Source organism: Budorcas taxicolor, chromosome 21, assembly GCF_023091745.1.
Source record: "Budorcas taxicolor isolate Tak-1 chromosome 21, Takin1.1, whole genome shotgun sequence".
Classification (NCBI taxonomy): domain Eukaryota; kingdom Metazoa; phylum Chordata; class Mammalia; order Artiodactyla; family Bovidae; genus Budorcas; species Budorcas taxicolor.
Genome location: NC_068930.1, coordinates 19,011,100 through 19,027,990, shown reverse-complemented (window position 1 = coordinate 19,027,990; position 16,891 = coordinate 19,011,100). Strand labels below are relative to the sequence as shown.

General features: G+C 51.4%; 1 protein-coding gene across 3 annotated transcripts in view; it reads left to right on the top strand.

The window, feature by feature from the left end:
- Positions 1–9,393: 9,393 nt before the first annotated feature.
- KLHL25 (kelch like family member 25) overlaps positions 9,394–16,891 on the top strand; it is a 49,058-nt gene continuing 41,560 nt past the window's right edge. Inside the window, exon 1 of one of the 3 annotated variants that reach the window (XM_052659876.1) lies at positions 9,394–9,493. The gene's annotated coding sequence lies outside the window, so the exon portion shown is untranslated. The remainder of the gene's footprint in view (positions 9,494–16,891) is intronic. The other 2 variants (XM_052659875.1, XM_052659877.1) reach the window with 2 other exon arrangements.

Here is a 16,891-nt window from a genome sequence, read left to right as displayed (position 1 = left end):
TTTTGTTGGTGGGCGGAATGTTTTATAATTATGAATTAGAACCTGATGATTGGTTATGCTGTTCAGACCTCCTGTATCTCTGATTTTAAGGCTGGTTACACCTCTAGTTGTTATTGAGTCACTAAGTAATTCTGTCTCTGTGTGACCCCATGGCCTGTAGCCTGCCAGATTCCTCTGTCCGAGGAATTCTCCAGGCATCTAGTAATTATTTTTTAACAGTCATTTTTTATTCATTTACTTATTTGGCTGTGGTGGATCTTAGTTGTGGCATGCGGGATCTCTAGTTGAGTGTGGGTTCTAGTTCCCGGACCAGGGATTGAACCGGGGACCCCTGCCTTGAGAGCTTGGAGCCTTACCCGCTGGACCACGAGGGAGGTCCCAAGAATGCTAGTAATTCTGTAAGTTGCTGAGAGGGAAGTGTTGAAGTCCTCGACTATAACTGGATTTGTCTGTCTCTCCCTCCAGGTCTATTAGTTTTTACTCTACCTATCCTAAGGGTCTGTTGTTTGGTATATATATTCTATTTTCCTAGTGGATTGATCCTTTTTAATAACCTTTTAAACCCCTTTTGTTGTCATTGAGCCCTTTCTGTTTTCTATACCTCTTCAAGATATTTTTAATAACTTATATTTTCCCAGAAAACCTTCAACATCATTGAGGTTCTCAAAACATTTTGTTATCCCAAAGCATATTATGTGTATATGCGTACACGGTGTTTCTATATTTACATAGTATAAACAATAATGTGCAAACACTATATACTTTATAGCATTGCTTTGGAAGGTTTTATAACATACATAAATGTCATTGCACCCTATGTATCCATTTGTAGATTGCTTTTCTCACTCAGCATCATGTTCTCCAGATGTATCCATATTAACACATAAAGATACCTCATTGCCTTTAAGTGCTGTGCAGTAACCCTTTGTCTGAATACACATGAACAATTTATCCGCTCTCATGCCTGGTTTTTCCTGTCCTGAATTTTCATTGTTATGGGCCTGAGTAGGCTCTGATGCAGGACAGTTAATTGGGAGTTAGTCACGCTCTTCCCTGCCTTCTGGTGTTTTCTCCTTAAACCCCACCACCCATCTCCCTTCTCCCTGCCCTCCCATAAAACTCCAGACTCCTCCCGGGGCTCCTCTTCTTTTCTGAAATCTCTCTCCAAAGTTTTTACATGTCAGGCCTTTATACCTTGGGAAGCTTTCTCTAACACTGTGGAATTTTCCTCACTCAGCCAGCCCAGGGCAAATGTTGTTGTTCAGCCTCTTGTCTCTTCACAACCCCGTGGACTGCAGCATGCTAGGTTCCTCTGTCCTCCGCTGTCTCCCAGAATTTGCTCAGATTCATGTCCATTGAGTCAGTGATGCCATCTAACCAGCTCATCCTCTGCCGCCCCCTTCTCCTTTTGCCTTCAATCTTTCCCAGCATCAGGGTCCTTTCCAGTGAGTCGGCTCTTCGCATCAAATGGCTGTGGTATTGGAATTTCAGCATCAATCCTTCCAATGAATATTCAGGGTTGATTTCCTTTAGGATTGACTGGTTTGATCTCTTCACAGTCCAAGGGATTCTCAAGAGTCTTTTCCAGCACCACAGTCTGAAAGCATCAATTCTTCACTGCTCAGCCTTCTTTATGATCCAACTCTCACATCTGTAAGGGGCAAACACTGTCTCCAAAATTCATCTTCCCCTCTTCAGCTCTGCCATGGTCTTTCATTTGAATCTCTGTGGAATTGTCAGTTTCATTTTGCAATGTGTGCATTTTCTGCCCCCATTGGGTCTGGTTTGTGCTATTTTTAAGGACAAGTACAATGATTTATTGACCTCTGTGCCCCATCTCCTTTCAGATTTACTCAGCTCCCTGTGTTGTTCTAGAACCTGCTGGGTGCTTGATCGACATTTTTGAAATCAGCACACCAATGAACAAAGCCTGCAGCTTTTAAACAACTTCTACAGGCCACTCCCACTCAGCTATGCAGGGACTCATTTGAGTGTGGAATAAAATCCCACAGGGCACACTGGCCGTTTTCCTGGAGAAACTTTTCTGGAGCCAGACTCAGGAATCCTGCAGTCCAGTCCTGGCCACACCCTGCACTGCTTTTGTGCATGTTTGAGAGAGGTCCTGAGGGGTGGAAGGCCCCCATCCAAATAACTGGGAGGGATCACACCCCTAATTGGAACAGATTTTCATGGGTGGCCAGTGAGAGGTACAGGGCTCCCACCTATCCAGCTGGGGAGTCACCAGAGACCACCTGCAGAGTTCAGTATTCCTGAATGAAAATTACAATTGATTCAGTACTTAGGGTAAGTCACCCACAAACATTGCTCAGCATTTGACAAATCCCAGCTGCTAATCATTTACGGTTTATTAGGTCCAAGACTCTGGGCTAGGTGCTCTTTTCTTCTTAATTGAACCTTTTTAAGTACCCTACGTGTGCTTCCCGTCTGGCTCATTGGTAAAGAATCTGCCTACAATGTGGGAGCCACAGGAGACCTGGGTTCAATCCCTGGGTCAGGAAGATCCCCTAGAGGAGGAAATGGCAACCCACTCCAGTATTCCTGCCTGGACAATCCCACTGACAGAGAAGCCTGGTGGGCTACAGTCCGTAGGGTCACAAAGAATTGGACACAACTGAAGCGACTTCGCATGGCATGGCACAGCAAGAACCCTTGCTGTAATAGGAACTAGAAGCAGTGCTAGTAGTACTATTCCCGCTTTATTGATGGAGAGTCTGAGGCTCAGATGAGGCAAAATATCCTGCTTATGGTCACACAATAAGTAGCAGAGCTGGGATACAAGCCCAGGTGAGTCTGTAGTCTCCAAATGCTGTTTTTCCTTCCCTCCCTCCCTTTTCTCCCTTCTTGTTAAACATGATTCTTTATCATACAAAGAAAACCTGATTCCAGGCTATATACCTAGAGTACAAATGTCCTTTACCCTTCTTCTCCCATCCTGGGGCTTCCCTGGTGGCTCAGATGGCAAAGAATCTGCCTGCAATGGTGAAGACCCAGGCTCTATTCCTGGGCTGGAAAGATCCCCTGGAGGAGGGCATGGCAACCCACTACGGTATTCTTGCCTGGAGGAGCCCATGGACAGAGGAGTCTGGAGGTCTATAGTCCATAGGGTCACAAAGCATTCTTCCATCCTAATCTGAGCATAGAAACACGTGGCTCTATTTCATTTCGAAGCCCATGACTAGTTTTTAAATGATATTTTCGGAGAGGCGATAGATTCCCACGGCTCAGAAATCAAACTCCAGGACTGTCAACACCTCTACCCCGCACCAGCCCCACCTCCCCTCCTCACCCACTGGGCTCATTTTTCCAAGTCCTCCCAGAGCATCTTCATTTGCATCCATGCATGGACAAGTGCCCTCTCTGATTCCTCCCACTTCAGGCCCAGAGATAGCATGTGCTGCACACTGTCTTGCATCTTCAACAGTTGTTTATGAGCCATTGTTCCATGCTGTGTTTTGCCTCTGGTTTTTGAGAAGGAAGGGAGTGGGTTTAAGGCCCCAGCCAACATTTCTCAAAGGAGGCGTTTGTTCTGAAATATTCTCTTATCTTCCTTCCTTTGGTTCATTCCCAGCCCCTCGGCCTGGCTTCTCCTTTGCTGGTCCCTGGATGTCTGCACCTCTTCCCTAGTGTCTCTGCATGTGCCCCCTGACCAAAGGCATTCCTCCCTTTGCCCTTCCCACACCGCCAGGATGCACTGCTTGATACAGAAGCTCGAGTGTCCCACTCTGTTAAGTAACAGGGGCTTTTCTGGCAGTGTGGGGAGAGTGCCTGTGAGAAATGGGGTTCATTTGTTGTTGTTCAGTTGCTCAGTCGTGTCCAACTCTTTGCGACCCCATGAACTGCAGCCTGCCAGGCTTCACTGTCCATCACCAACTCCCTGAGCTTGCTCAGACTCATGTCCATGAGACAGTGATGTCATCCAACCATCTCATCCTCTGTCGCCTCCTTCTCCTCCTGCCTTCAATGTTTCCCAGCATCAGGGTCTTTTCCAGTTAGTCACCTCTTTGCATCAGGTGGCCAAAGTATTGGAGTTTCAGCTTCAGCATCAGTCCTTCCAATGAATATTCACAGTTGTTTTCCTTTAGGATTGACTGGTTTGATTTCCTTGCAGTTCAAGGGACTCTCAAGAGTTTTCTCCAGTACCACAGTTCAAAAGCATCAATTTTGTGGGTTTTATGGGCAGTGCTGAATGGAGATTGCCAAATGGCTACAGCATCTTGGGTTGGAAGGAACAGGAAACCCAGAGTCCTTCTTCATGCCTTCCCACACTGCCACCAGTGAGGGCAGGACACTGTCCCGCCTCCTGTAGCCTCTGTCCTGCCAGCTCCAGCCCTGCCCAGCTCCTTTATACTCCCAGAGCTGAAATGATGACTCATCAGTGACCTTGATCCCTGCTGCTCCCCTAGAAGGGCCGTCATTCCCTCCTGGCCCCTCCCTTGGGAACCAAAGCTGACCAAGCCATCTCTTGCCACAGCCTTGCCCTAGGTGGGGCCCACCTGACCAGGAGTTCCATTCTGGGGGAGCTTGACCAAAAATGCAAGGCCTGATTGAATTTATCCAACACTGAGATCAGCAACTACTGACTTAATGGTGGCTAATACTGCTGCTAAAGCTACATTCAGTTCACTCTGAATTCATTCAGTACAGATGTATAGAGAGCCTACTGTAGGCAGGCACTCTTCAGGCCTAGAAATGGAGCAGCAGTACAAACCCTTATTCTCAGGGAGTTTGCATCCTGGGAGAGCAGGCAGCTAGTTAGATACCCCCATGCCAAGTAAAGTGTGTATGTGTCGGGGGGCGGTACTGCTAGTATCTGTGTGTTTGCATGGTCAATCAGGAATACCTGTAGATGAACAAGTTGAGTCTATTACTTGTTGCAGTGAGGGAGCCCACATACCATGGGAGAACGGAGGGCATCTCGGCCCAAGGGTGTTAGGTGGAACCTAGAGCAGGATTTGGGCTTTGGCTGGGTAGTTTGGGAGAGAGCCCAGGGAAGTGGAGGCATTGATCTGGATTGCGTGCTGTCAGAAAGCAGTGATGAGTCCATGATGGTGTATCGTAGTAAACCTCATCTAAAAGGAAGGAGACCAGGTGGAGGCCAAAGCTGTAAGTCATAAAGAAACAGAGCTCAGTCCGATTAACCAGGAGACACAGATTTGAGTATTTTGTGGCTTGGATGGTGCTCATGTTTTCAGTGTTCAGATGTGATTATGGTCTTGTTTTTGTCTTGACCCACTGCAGTCACAGAGAGACCTTGTCTGATGGTGATGTTCTGCCAAATTATTTACCTTCAACTGGAAAACAGCACAGCCTAGCTGTGCATGCAGGGCCAGTTCCTGGGGCCATGGCTGCTTGTCCGTCAAGCTCTCTCTCGCTTATTCACTCTACCTACCTTGTCCAACTCTTTGCAACCCCATGGACTGTAGCTTACCAGCCTCCTCTGTCCAAGAGATTTCCCAGGCAAGAATACTGGAATGGGTGGCCATTCCCTTCTTCAAGGGATCTTCTCAACCCAGAGATCAAACCCAGGTCTCCTGCATTGCAGGTGGATTCTTTACCATCTGAGCCACTAAGGAGCCCATATATGCTAGTATACCTGTTTAAAAAGATAAATAAAAAGCCCCCTCCAGCTGCTATGTTGAGAATGGACTCTAGGGAGCAGAGATGGAAGATGCTTTGGGGGGCTGCTGAGATGGCTCAGGCTCAGGAGAGGAGAGATGATGGTGGTTTGGATAAGCCTGGCAGAAAAAGTGGTAGGAATTGCTCAGATTGGACACAGATTTAGAGGTGGGGTAAAACAGGATGGTGTCAAGATTTTTCATTGGAGCAAAAGATTGAATTGTCTTTTCCTATGATGGGGAAGCCCCCTGAAGGAGCAAAATGTTTTTTGCAAGGTAATGCATCAGGAGCTCATGGGGGAGGGGGCGTGCCAAGCTGAGGTGTCCCTAGAATCCAAGCCCAGCCATTGAGTAAGCAGATGCCCCTGTAGGCCTGAAGTTCCTGGAGAAGTTTGGTGGGATGACAGATTCAAGAGCTTCCAGTGTTTATGTGAATATAAGGCATGGCCCTGGATGAAATCACATAGATCTGAGCATATTTAGGGAAGAGGTTTTGTCTATCTTCACTCACTTCCCAAGCACTCCAATTATTTGGACATCTGGGAAGTGAGGAGGAATCACCAGAGGACACTATCACCAGGCTATCAGCCAGTGAGGTAGAAGAACCAAGAGTTTAGCCATCTGTTCACAAATATGTATTGAATTCTGCACATCATCTCAGAATTTCTAAGGCTTTAGATTTTGAACTACTGGAATACTGGAAAGGTGGCATTGCCAGGTCAGGAAAAAAGGTGTGAGCCAAGACTGTTGGATGACACCAAGAATTTGTTCCCTTTTTCTTGATAAAAGAACCATGACTCTGCTTGGAGAGGCAGTGTACCCATATAAGGGTCTACATAAAATGTAAATGGAAGCATCATGTGGGACTTATTGCAGCCTGCTTCAGTGGAGTTGGACTTCCCTGGTGGCTCAGATGGTAAAGCGTCTGTCTACAATGCGGGAGACCCGGGTTCGATCCCTGGGTTGGGAAGATCCCCTGGAGAAGGAAATGGCAGTCCACTCCAGGACTCTTGCCTGGAAAATCTCATGGACAGAGGAGCCTGGTAGGCTACAGTCCATGGGGTCGCAAAGAGTCGGACACGACTGAGCAACTTCACTTCACTTTACTTCAATGGAGCTAATGCGGTTGGGAGGCACACACCTGCTCTTCTACTCTTATTCCTTCCTGCTGTCTGAAAGATAGACGTGACAGTCGGAGCTCCAGCAGCCATCCTGAATCATGAGGGCTCAGCAAATGGAGACCAAGCATTGAGGATGGCGGAATGGAAGTACAGGAGCCCATAATCCTCATAACTGTGGAGTTGGCAACGCGTCATAGATTACTTAACTTTAGATTAAGTTAAGAAAGAAACAAACTTCTATCTGTTTAAAATTCACAGTTATTTTAGGTTTTCTGTTATACTGTAGCAAAATTCCATTCTGACATGAGATTTAGTCGCAGTATTTCTAAACTATGTGGGCCACTTGTGTGAGGAACCAAGCTGTCTGCAGAGTTTGTCACGGCCCCTGCTCTCCCAGGACTCCGTGCGCAGTCGAGTGGACTAACGAGTACACCTCTGTTACTTGGGTCATAACAGCACTGGCTGGTAGGGGCTGTGCTGGTGGGCGTGCTCCGGGGTCTGCAGTGAGGACTGAGACAGATGGCAGAGCAAGTTCCATCTTCTCAGCTCCTTTCAAATCATATCTAAATGCAATGACTCAACACGTGTTCTTGGTCTGATTTCTGTTCCATTGCCTACATTTAATTTTAATTTATTCCAGTACCTAATTTGAGCTTGGAGTTGAGGAGGGGGGAGAAAAATGATAATGTGGACCAGATTTTAGATGGTTGCACTTATAATTTCACAGAGAACCTCGATGGAATAATAAGCAATGGTTATGAACTTGCTAAGAATCAATTTGGTATGTGGAGCTTCATCCAACTGACAATTATATAAAGACACAAGCTCTAGAAAATTGGCAGGAGGCTAAAACTACAAATGTGATCTGTGTCATTTATTTAATGGACCGCTTATTTTGATGCCTCTTTTTCCCCTTGGAAGGCACCTTAACACACACTTGGCTAACTTCTTACCTCTGGCCAAGACTGCTCTTGACTATCAGAACTTTTTTGTCTGACCTATCTCCAGATCGAGGCCCAGTGGAGATGTAAACCTATTACACATATGTGCTGTAACTGCGCAGTTGCTCAGGCATGTCTGACTCTTCCTGACCCCATGGACTGTAGCCTACCAGGTTTCTCTGTCCGTAGGATTCTCCAGGCAAAAATACTGGAGTGGGCTGTCATTTCCTCCTCCGGGGGTTTTCCCTACCCAGGGATAGACCCCGAGTTTCTCTTGTCTCCTGCATTGGCATCTGGATTCTTTACCACTGCACCACCTGGGAAGCCGAAATCTGTGATATACTGAGCACTGAGTACCAGGCCCATTGCACGTGTGCTCTCATCTGTTTACAAATAACCCTGCAAAATAGGTTCTAGAATCTTCCTTTCACCAATAAGAATCCACCACTCAGAAAGCCTGAACACTCTGTCTCTAGTCCTCAGCAGCTCTTGAGAGTAGAGCCGGGATTCAAACCCTTTGCTCTACACCGCAAGGCTTCTGTCCCACAATGCCTTGTGTCTCCCCCTGTCCTCTAACAGCTTTTGAAGCCTGGAATCTCTTCTGTTCAATCTGAATGGCTTCCCGCCCTTGGGGTCTCCTTCCCAGTGTCTACCAGTCACAATTCCACCCCTCACCCATTTTTTTGGGCAGTCTCCCTCCCTCCGCCATAAACTTCCTTGTGCTTCCCGTCCGTGTGAACTCTGCTTCCTGGGAATTCTCCCCACCCCATGCGTGGCTCTTACAACGCATTTTCTGTACGTCACCAGGGCTTTTGGTATCCTTAAGTGACATACCTGAACGATCCATTTTCAGTGAGAGGGCGGAACGAAAGGACATTTTTTTGTGCACTTAATTTTGTTATAGGAGTTTGTTTCTTTTCATTCCTCAAATAACCCTACGAGGACTTTTTAACCCGCCACTTTACAGGTGAAGAAGTTGGATACACAGCAGCCTAAAGTGGTGCAAACCCAGGAAGCAAGAAGGAGAAATTATAATTCCCGCCCCCGCCCCCACTCTGAGCCTAGCTCATCGCTCAGGCATCCAGCAAGTGTTTGTGGAGTGAATTAATGAACGGATGAATGAATGAATGCCTGCCGGTCAGCTTACAAAAGGAACTCGGTGAGAAACGAGGAGAACTGGGAGAAGATCTGAAGTACCCTGAAAAATACTTATTCCAAGTACAGACGGGGTTCAGTGGCTGAAGAAAATCTCAAACACTGAGGCAAGCTCAGCATAAAAGAGAAACGTTTGTTTAACGCTTTCATGACTAAAAGTATGTCTCCGAAGAGCAGGCAGAGAAGATGTATTCGCAGTCCACAAAGCTCGCTCCTTAGGAGAGCCCCGGAACACCCGTCGGTTTTGTTCACCAACTTCGGCCGGCCGCCGGGGCGGGCCGGTGCCTGCCCCTTTAAGAATCTGGTCGAAGTCCTTTTCCTCTGCCTGCCCCGCCCCCTCGCGGAGCCGGCGCGGCCCGGCGCCCACCCCTTTCTCCCCCGGAGGGCTTAGCTACGGGCTCGACTGCCCGTCCGTCACAGAGGCGCCGCCTCTAATTGGCTGAAGGTCGGGAGGCGGGGCGGGAAGGCCGGAGAAACTAGTTTGCTGGCGGCGCCGGGGCAGAACCGCAAAGCGGCGGCGCGCTCCGCGGCGTTTGGGAGCCGGGGGAGGGGAGCGGCAGCGGCGAGGGCTTGAGGGACCTCGCGCGCGCGCGGCCGGGGGGGCGGCCTCTGAGCGCGGCGGGCGGAGCAGCCCCGAGCGGTGAGTACCGGGGCCGGGTTGGGGACGAGAGTCGGTGTAGCTGCGCTTGCGGCCCCGGCGGTGGCACTTGTCACCACCCACCCCGCCCCGGGACCGGGGGCGCCGGGTCCTGCGCGCCCCGCCGTGTGGGCACCAACCCCCGCCTCCCGCGCCAACGGGCAGAGCGAGCCTCGCGGGCCCGCCTGCCTGGGGAACAGCGCCCCGGGGCTCGAACCCCCGGAACCCCCTAGTGCACCACGGGGTCTCGGGGCCGGGGACAATGGTGGGGAGTGGAGGTCTGGAGAGAAGCACCCCTCCCAGCTCCGCTCCTCCGGCCTCGTGCGTGCCTGGGGACCCGGCGAGGTTATTTGCTTGAAAGCTCAGAGCGACGGAATGAATTGTTTTACAAATAGGATGTTGCGCGCAGGAGCTGCAACTCTTCCCCCCCACCCCCCACCCCCCCGGGAGTGCTTGATTCATTGAGTCCGCAGACTCTCTTTTTAAAAAATTACTATCGATCCTGGAAAGAGGAGGCTGCCTGTCTTTGAGGATGTGAACGGCCCGGGCTCTGCGAGGTAGTCCCCGCGCACTTGACGCCCAGGGGCCAGATGGCTGCCTGCCTCGTGCAGAGACAGCCGAGGGGCTTCCCCACGGGAAAGATCGTCCACGCGAGCCGGGCCCCGCTTGCGTCCCACCTGACAGGGCCCCTCGTCCTGTGCTGAGAGCTTGGAGCCGCCGAGGAATGGGCACCCGCCCGAAGTCCCGCCGCCCCGGGTGGCCGCCACTCTAGCGGGTGCAGAGCGAGCCTCCTTTGGCCCGGCTGTCTGGTTCACCCCATTCCGCCCTGGCTCCGGGACCTCGCTACACCTGGGCACACCTCACTCCTTTTCCCCCTTGTGGTTGCTTGAGGGATCTTCGGGTTGGGAGTCCGTGCCCCTCAGGGGCACCCTACACTTCTGCGCTGCTGTTTCAAAGCCGCCCCCGCCACACTGATTTCTGCTCTCTTTGAGCAGAGGAATCTTTATAGAGACCTTGACAAAGGGGTTGTAGTGGGGATCGACCCAGGACCCCCGCAGGTTTAGTGCAGCGGCTCTTGTTCCTGCTGGGTTGCTTTGGGGCTTGGACAAGGCTCCCTGAGCTTTGGCCCTCCCTGGTGATTCAGGGCGGAGAAGGCCAGGTGTCTGGGCCTTTTGGTTTCACTCTGGCAGCGTGCTCGAGGGAGGGAAGCTGCCGGTGGCCATGGGAGAGGAGGCGGGAACCCCAGCGGCTTGTCATGAGCCAGACTCCAGTGACTGTGACTTGGGGTCAAGCCCTTTCGGACCCAGGGCCTCAGTCGCCCCATTCACAGATGGGTCCGATGCTCCTTGAGCCCAGGTGCTGTTCTGATTGCTCCAGGATGTTGCTGAAGGCTTGCATTTGAGGACTGGGAGGAGTAGGACCCAAAGCCCACCCCAACCAGGGGGCAGGTTTGGTATTCTTAACATGGGGGCCTCGAATCCCCAAGACCTGCCTTTGAGGATGACGAGTCAGTCTTCTTACAGGCCGGGCAGCTGTCTCCACCTTGAGTCATTCCCTTTGTCAGGAAGTGACTCCGCGGAGGTTGTTAAAAGGAAGGTAGTTAATGGTAGACACCTTGGTCCTGGGGCTGCAGCTGGTTTTATGTTTGCAGTACCCAGAGAGGAGCTGGGGGCTAGTTGCACACTCCCCCTCGGAGGCGGTTTCTGCAGCCTGATGCCCCTTAACAGCATCTTAGACCTGCAGGCACTCCGTGTGGGAGAGGAGAGCAGGAAGAAAGACCACATTACCGGGCCTTGGACTTGCTGGGCTGCAGGGAAAGGAGGCTTGGCTCTTTCCATCTCTCACTGTCATGGGCTAGGGGCGTCAGAGGGAGTGTCCTTTAGTGGGTGGTGTGTTCATTCATGTGTTAATTGATGTTTGAAGGGGCTTGATTGAGCCCACGCCTTCCGGGAGCCCCCTTGGACCAGGATGTGCTGCCACGTGGGGTTAGGAGGTGCCCACGGTACCCCCAGTGACAGAGATAGCGAGGGGATCTAAGGGGGGCACAGGAGGGGAGCACAGGTGGCGAAGGCTTCCTGGAGAGAGGATGCTCTGGTTGGGTAAAGATGAGAAAGGCAGGTCCTGGGCTACCGCCTCCCCGGACCCATTCGCACTTCTCCCAGGGGCCGCTTCATTGCCAGCCTCCAGGCCGGCGCAGGTTGAGGGCAGAGAGCAGGCGGGTGGGAGGCAGTGGAAAGGTTCACCTGGGACTGTGGTGGTCTGGCCCAGGAGTCCCCCAGGAAGATGAGGGGGCGCTCCTGGGTGCAGCCTCTCTGCGCAGGGAATCCTGGGAGGTCCCACCCACGAGCCCCAAGACCAGCCCGTCCCCTGAGCCCTTAGTAGCTCTGGACTGACGAGGCCTCAGTGTGGGTGTGGCCCGTGAAAGGCCAGCAGGTCTGGCACGAGAAAACAGGGTGACCAGACACAAATGAATTGGCTGATTGAGATGCTGGTTTTCATCTAATGTGGTAAATTTCATAATTGAATTGCCTTAGGCAGCCCAGGCTGTTGAAGCGTTTTCCCAGCCAGAAAACACTTAGTTTTCCCAGACATCCGGGGCCCGGGGGCAGCAATGGGGAGTGTGTGTCCACAGCTTTTTACACCGCCTCCCAGCAGGCCTTTCCCCTTAGGAACCTGGGTCTGTCTGCAGGTGATGGAGTCAGTCCCGCCTCCCAGCAGGCTCCAGTCCCTTTCCGGGATCCCCGGGCCCCTGAGCCACACTGTCCTCCCACCCCGATCGGCTGAAGCTGATACCTGTCAACTTCAGGTGCTCACCTGGCCAGCCTGACTCCGGGTCCCTCAGCTGTTCATTAGGAGCAGGGAAGGGGGCATGTGGGGCTGGAGGTCAGAGGGGGACTCAGGGCTGGGAGGGCTCCCTGTTATGAAGTCTCTTCAGCACCAGGTTGGGGAGGGGGGAGAAGAGCATGGGCTCTTTGAACCCGACCTTCTCCTGGGGCCCCCGCCACCTGCACCCACCGTGCCCCCTCCCTTTAGTGCCAGGAGACTCTCTTCTTTCTTACTGGTAAACCTTTCCTTCCCAGCCCTGTCACTACCCTTTTGGATGAAAAACTGTAGGCGCTTGTGGCTCATCAGCCTGTTTTTAGAAGTGCCAGCTCTGTCGTCTCAGAAACCCAGTTAAGCTGGGAAATTCCACTGCATTTTCTGCAAATACGCAACGATCTCCCAAGCCATTCCTTTCCCCACTATCGTCTCCTGCACCCCTGGGCTGGACAGAGTTTAGAAGAGGGTCTCTGGGCCTCACCTTGTTTCAATGTGACCGAGACCAAGGCCACCTCTTCACCGGCCATCTCGCAACTGGAACCCTCGCCCCTGGAAGGCGTCGGCAGATAAAGCCCTGATGGTGGGGCCTGGGGGTCCTGCCCTGCTCCTGCCTGGCTGTGTAACTTCCCGTAGGTCTGCTTACCTCCCTGGGCCTCAATTTGCTCTTCTGTACAGTGCTTCTGTTAAATATCTTGCTGCTAAATCTCAAAAAAGAGTTTTGGTATCACGTCGTTTTATAAGGCACGAGTTACTTGCATAGCTCTCCTGGGCAGGAGGGGTGAGGGGCAGCTGGTAGAGTGGAGGGAGCTGAATTAGAAGGCAGGAGCCTGGCATCCTGGTTCCCAGCTCTGCCGCTGACGATGGGTGCTGGGCCTTTGGGCATGTCACCTTCCTTCTCTGGGCCCTCATTTTTTCCATCTGTAGAGTGAAGTGAGGGCAAGTGCCCCACTTCCTTTTCTTTCTGGGTGAGTGGAAACTAAGTCAGACTTTGCCGATAACTCCAGAGGGACAGGGCTCTTCCCTGCCTCTGGCCCCTTGGAGTCTGGGGCCCAGGGGTGAAGGGCAGCAGGTGTGGGAGAACTGAAGTTGCTCCCTCCACTCTGGAACAGATGGAGTGAGATCTAGCCTGGGAGATGTCCCCTGGGAATGTCCCCTGGGCATTCTCAGGGGACACCTCCCAAAGAAAAGCGGGACAGAGCTCCCAGGAGCTAGTGGGATCACCAGGGAGTCTGGGGGCACAGAGGAGGACACCATGCTCCCCACACTTGCCAAGGAGGTGCCTGCAAGGCCAGCCTGATGGCTCCTTATGCGAGGAGGCGGGCTGCAGGGGCTGAGCAGGGCCGTGGGAGAACTGTGTCAGACGCCGCCAGAGGGAGGCCCACATTGGCTACGGTGTGGCTCCCCACCCACTTCTGTCTGCCGGGAAGGCGCCTCCGACTGGCGGCCGCCCCTCAGAGTAGCATGCAAGGGATAGGGTGGAAACTGAGAGCCTGGCTGGTTTTCTGCCTACTCCTTGAAGGAGAGGCCGACCACAGATCAACGTGGGCTGACCAGAATCAATCTCCTAGTTAAGATAAGGAAGGCGCGGCCCCTTCAAACTCCTGGACGAGCTGCCTGCCAGGTTTGCGGTTGGCCAGGTCAGACTCGTCCGCTTCGTCTGGGCTGGGGTGAGGGCCGAGAGACGGGAGAGCTTTTCTTCTCGAAAGCCATGGTGATTGTACCCTCCATCCAGTGTTCAAGTCCTGCTGTGTCCCGGCTGGGCTTGTGGGACCCTGGGCAGCAAGTCCCTTAATCCACCAGTGAGCACCTGTGTTGTTCGCAGCTTTGGAAATTGGATAAAGCAAGAGATACAGCTCCATTCAGGCAGCGAACATGTATATGCACCTTCTGAATGGCTCACCCCAGACTAGAAACTGAGAAGGGAAAGTCAGCTTTAAAGAGGGTTGTCCTTGGAATTCTGCTCAGCCTCTGGCTTGGGAGACAGACAACTAGCCGGGTGGTTATGGCTCAGCGCTAGGCTGTGAGTGATGTGACGGAGCCATAGGACACACGAGGAAACGGACTGTCGTTGGTGTCCCAATTCTTCACGTGGCCAGTGAACTTTTAAAATTCTGTCTATTTTTGGCTGTGCTGGGCCTTTGCTGCTGCACACAGGCTTTCTCTTAGTTAGAGTGGGGATGACTCTCGTTGCGGTGCTCAGCTTGCTGCACACAGGCTTTCTCTAGTTGCAGAGTGGGGATGACTCTCTAGTTGTGGTGCTCAGCTCGTTGCTGTGGTAGCTTCTCTTTTGCAGGCATGGGCTCTCGGTGCACAGGCTCAGTACTTGCGGCTCTTGGGCTCAGTTGCTCCGTGGCATGGGGGATCTTCCCCGATCAGGGATCAAACCTGTGTCCCCTTCATTAGCAGGCTGATTCTTAATCATGGGACCCCCAGGGAAGTCCCCAATGAGTCTTTTTTTGCAAGCTGTTTTCTGCCAGGCTCTGCGGCGCAGCAGAGAACAAGGCAAGGTCCTCACCATCCTGGAGCCCCCATTCAACTGGAGGAGGCAAGCAACAGACAGACAAATAAATAGAGCTTAGGTTGGGCTGCAGGAGGTGGATGGGGTGGGGTGGCAGCGTGAGGAAAAGGATCGAGGTGGGGCATCTGCTTAGACCAGGGAGCCTAAAGAAAGCTCCTCTAGGCTGACAACGTTGAGCCAAGACCTCCAGGACAGCAAGATGCAGCCGTGGGAGGATCTGAAGAAGAGGGTGTCAAACAAATGAACAGGCTGTGAACATCGTGTGCTGGAGAGGGGTTTGAGATGAGACCCAGAGAGAAGCTGCTTTTCTGATTTGTACAAAGGCCAAGAAAACATGTTCCTTTTAAGATGTGTTATTATCTTTAATGTTAATCATACATTGGTGGATTCCTTTATCAACAAACAGTATTAGAAGACGTGGAACCTGCTGTGAAAGCAGCCTGGTCCTTGGTATCTGTCTTCAGTTTGGGGCATAGCCTTCTCGTCCCCCTTTTCTTATACAGATTTTGTCCTTATGTAATTTGGATCACACTCAGTATTCCAGTGTCTATCACTTAGTGTGTGGGTGGATCTTGTTCCCTTTTCACAGCTGCATAATATTCCACAGCATGGCCAAAGCGCTATCTTTTTTTTTTTCTTTTAGTCTCCTAACAGGGCACTTTTGGCTTGTGTCTGATTTTTTTTTAAACCCTCCATACAAGCCATGAATTCATGTACGTCTTGATCATGTATCTTTCTGGTCTTTAAATTTTCATTGTCCAAACTAAATGCTTTTTGCAAAGACTAATAAGCCAGTTTACTGTCCTACTGATGGTGTCTGGGAGCCCACCTCTCCACCCATACTTGCTATTATCTACATTTTCCCTTTTAGCTAATGTGATTGGTAAAAATGATCTCATATTCCTTTAAAAAAAAAAAAGTGATCCAGTTTATTCAGGCTTCCAGTTTTTTTGTAATCCATCATTGTTTTTTCCAGAAGATCAAGGTTTAGCGAGTGCTGGCTTTGCCTCTCGCTGGTCTCCTGACCACGGCTGGGGACTCAGCCTTCACCCTGCGTGGTCATCTGTGAAATGAGGCCCTTTTAATCCCTGCCCCCTGCCAGGCTGCTCCGAGTTGTGCATGGGGAAACATTCCGGAAAGTTCATTTTATGCTGAAAAGCTCTGCAGACATCATGGGTTTTACTAGTGAAAGGCGACTATCTGGAGCCTGGAACGTCTGAACGGATGTGAGTGTTTCTAAGCAGCTAGTGTGTCCAGGGGAGGGGCCGGGTGGCTTTAGGTGGGATGTCTGCCTTGCATCCCTGAGATGGAGGAGGCCTCATCCAGCCCAGGAGGGTAGAGAAAATTCTCTAGCTGGTCCAGGGAAAGGCTCAGAAAGGGGCATTGATAACCACAGACTGACCCCTCCTTTATCTTTTGTTCAGTCACTAAGTCGTGCCTGACTCTTTGCGAGACCCCATGGACTGCAGCACGCCAGGCTTCCCTGTCCTTCACTGTCTCCTTGAGCTTACTCAAACTCAGGTCCATCGAGTCGGTGATGCCATCCAACCGTCTCATCTTCTGCCGTCCCCTTCTCCTCCTGCCTTCAATCTTCCCTAGCATCAGGGTCTTTTCCAATGAGTCAGCTCTTTGCATCAGGTGGCCAAAGTATTGGAGCTTCAGCTTCACCATCAGTCCTTCCAGTGAATATCCAGGATTGATTTCCTTGAGGATTGACAGGTTTGATCTCCTTGCAGTCCAAGGGACTCTCAAGAGTCTTCTCCAACGCCGCAGTTCCAAAGCATCAGTTCTTGGCGCTCAGCTTTCTTTATAGTTCAACTCTCACATCCGTACACGACTACTGGAAAGATCATAGCTTTCACTCTACGGACCTTTGTTGGCAAAGTGACATCTCTGCTTTTTAATATGCTGTCTAGATTTGTCATAGCTTTTCTTCCAAGGAGGAAGCATCTTTTAATTTCGTGGCTGCTGTCACCATCTGCAGTGATTTTGGAGCCCAAGAAAATAAAGTCTGTCACTATTTCCGCAGGCCAAAGGCTGGGGCTCCTAGAACTTTGTGGATT